We start from the raw sequence: 3,712 nt of genomic DNA, 5'->3' as shown, positions 1-3,712 counted from the left end.
ATATATATATGTATGTATATGTATGTATGTATTTATATGTATATATGCATGAGTATACACACACACACACACACACACACACACACACACACATGTGCACGTCCGTACACGCATATATAATTGGGTTTTCAATATTCTTCATTCTCGGTGGCATTTCTTAAACGTAATTGTCCAAAATATTAATTGCTTCTGGCAATCTTACTGAAGAGAAATTCATTATTATGTAGTAAATGGCAACTGAACCAACAGCAGCAGTTGTAGGAAAACAACAAACATAAAAACAACAGCAGTAGCAACAACAACAACAACAACAATAGTCAGAACAACTTCGATATTTCAAAGCCTGACCGGGCAAGTTAGTTTAGTTCTGTTTTTTATTTTGGGTTTGTGTTTGTCTTTTTTAGTGTGTATTTATGTCAAATATTTGCGTGTTTGGGTGTTCACTGCATGAAATGTGGGTTTATGTGTCAGAGAGTATGGGTGCGTGCATTCGTGTGCTTGTGTGTGTTTGGGTATATGAGCAAATTACGTTTATTTATTCATTTATTATTATTTTTTTTTTTGTGTCTTCAACTTTCCATCAAATCATTTGGTAGCAAGGAGGAAAGAAAAAAAAATGTGAGGAAAATAAAAAAAATAAATCATGAGCACGCACAAAAACAATAAATATGTAAATAAAAATTAGAAGGAAATGACAAAATACATATGAAAAAAATTGATAATGGTGGTGTAAATAATGATAAAAAATAAGATGAAAACTAAGAGGATGCTAATGAAAAATCAAGATCAAATTCGTTTACACCAGTGTTATTGATGGTCATGCTACTACGACTACTACTATTAAAACGAACCACCACCACCACCACTACCACCATCACCATTACTACTACTACTACTACAACTACTACTACTATTACTACTACTACTACTACTACAATAATGCAAGTACAGCAATTTAAAAATATATCTATCTGTCTGTTGCCTGTCTGTCTATTTAGCGATTTATCTATCTATATCTATGTATATATATATATAAATATATATGTGTGTGTGTGTGTGTACACACACATGTTTGCATGTGTGTCTTTGTACGTGTGTCTGCATGCACATGTTTACACGCATGGGTGCGTGTGTTTCGTTTGTGTCCATGTGTGTGTGTGTGTGTGTGTGTGTGTCTGTGTCTGTATACAAGTTCAAAAGCAATAAATATATAAATAATAGTGATTTATAACTTTGGTAAAGACAACAAATTTTGTGGGAAGGTTATAATAGTCCTCTAATTGTTGTACCGTCTTTGACGAGCATTTATTTTCATTATTACCGGAAAAAATTTCTCATAAAAACTTAAAAGAACAATCTCTAAAATGCTAAATATATATTTCGTCATTCATTGAACTGATTCCACTAAACATTTGTCATAATAATTCTTTCTACTACAGGGCCTGAGATTTTTGGGTAGGGTACCAGTCGGTTACATCGATCCCAGTACGTGATTGGTACTTATTTTATCGACCCCAAAAGGATGAAAGGTAAAGTCGACTTCGGCATAATTTGAACTCAGAACGTAAAGACGGACGAAATGCTGCTAAGTATTCTGCTCAGCGTGCTAATGATTCTGTCCGCTCACCGCTTTCATTAATAATGGTTTCAAATGTTGGCACAAGGCCATTCATCCCGGAGGAGGGTAAGTTGATTACATCGACCCCAGAGTTCAACTGGAACTTATTTTATCGATCCCAAAGGGATGAAAGGCAAAGTTGACCTCGGTGGCACATGAGCTCTCAATGCGAAGGACGAAATACCGCAAACAATTTTTTCTGGTATCCTAACGATTCTGCTCGCTCACCGCTACTCTTAATAACAGTCTTTGATTTTGGCACAATATGAACTTCAATATTTGATTGTTACATGATTTTATCAACCATGGAATGATGAAAGGCAGAGGTGACCACGGCAGAATTTGAAATCAGAACTGAAAGAGCGGAAGAAAATACAGCAAGGCACTTTGGCCATCGCTCAAACAAATCTGCCGGTTCATAATTCTTTCTAATTTTAGCACAAAGCCAGCAATTTTAGGTCGGTGGGTAAGTTGATTACCTCAATCTCAGTGCTCAGCGATCACTTATTTTGTAGACTCCGAAAGGTTGAAAGGTGAAGTCGACCTCGGCCAGGTTTGAATTCAGAACTTAAAGAGCTGGAACAAATACCGCAAAGCTCTAATGATTTCAAATTTTGATACAAGGCCAATAATTTCGTGTGTGGGGAGCAAATCAATGAGATCAATCCCAGTGGTACTTATTTTCTCGATCTCGATAAGGTGAAAGGCAAAGACGACCTCAGCGGGATTTGAGTTTAGAACGTTAAGACAGACGAGATACCGCTAAGCATTCTGATCGGCTAACGATTATGCTTGCTCATTGTCTTCTTCCACCTCATAATAATAATCCTTTCTATTTTAGGCACAAGGCCAGCAATTTCGAGGATGCAGGAAAGTCGATTACATCGACCCCAATACTCAACTGGTTCTTATTTTATTGACCCCGAAATGATGAAAGGAAAAGCGGACCATGCCGGAATTTAAAATTAGAACGTAAAAACAGACGAAATGCCGCTAAGTATTTTGACCGGCATGTTAACTATTCTGTCAGCTGGCTACCTTCTGCCACCTCATGATAATAATAGTGGTTTTAAATTTTGGCACAAGGCCATCAATTTCGAGGGAGCGGAAAAGTCAATTACATCGACTTCAGTGTTTAACTGACACGTATTTTATCGTATTTTAAGTTGATTACCTCAATCTCAGTACTCAGCGATCACTTATTTTGTAGACTCCGAAAGGATGGAAAGCAGAGTCAATCTCGGCGAAATTCCAATATTAGAACGTCAAGACGGACGAAATGCAGCTTAACATTTTTTCCGGCGTGCTAACGATTCTGCTAGCTTGCCTCCTTCGACCACCTCATAATAATAATGATAATTATTATTATTATGAGAGCACAAAATAAACTCAGTCTACGCTAAGATTATTGCTTAATCCTTGATCGTGAACGAACAGACCTTTGAACAAAAATACTAGCCATGACCATCTCGTCGTTCTGAAGAGGATCTATGACGACATTATCTTATGTGTACCGTTTCGTTTCGTTTTGTTTGATTTCTTTTTAGACGGTTGAGTATTATTTCTTACAGGTCTAGCAACTACATAGTGGCTTCCTAACTGACTCACTGTGAAGGTTTATATAGAAGTTGCGTTTTCATATGGTTTATAAACTACTCTCATTTACACTCTGGATTCAATATAGAAATTGGATTAATTTAACGTTTTGTTTTTTTTTTCCTATGGCCGATATAAGGTCATAGACAGAGGCATAGCTATGCGGTGAAGATGCTTACTCCCCAATCATGTAGTGATGGGTTCAGTCCTATTGTGAGGCCTTGAGCAAGTATCTTGTACTATATCACCGGGCCAACGAAAGTCTTGCGAGTGAATTTGGTAGACGGAAACTGGAAGGAGCTCGTCGCGCGCGCGCGTGTGCGTGTGTGTGCGTGCGTGTATGTATGTGTGTGCGTGCATGTGTGTATGTGTGTCGCTGTGTGTGTCGGTAGTTTTTAATGTGCTTTGCTTATGCGCTGCAGACTCGGCAGAGCATCGGATAAACGTTTTAAAGTATTTATTCCGGTACGTCAAATCCTGCCGAGATCAACTCTGACT

This window comes from Octopus bimaculoides, chromosome 8 (genome assembly GCF_001194135.2).
Source record: "Octopus bimaculoides isolate UCB-OBI-ISO-001 chromosome 8, ASM119413v2, whole genome shotgun sequence".
In the NCBI taxonomy this organism is placed as follows: Eukaryota; Metazoa; Mollusca; class Cephalopoda; order Octopoda; family Octopodidae; genus Octopus; species Octopus bimaculoides.
This window is presented reverse-complemented; position numbering follows the sequence as displayed.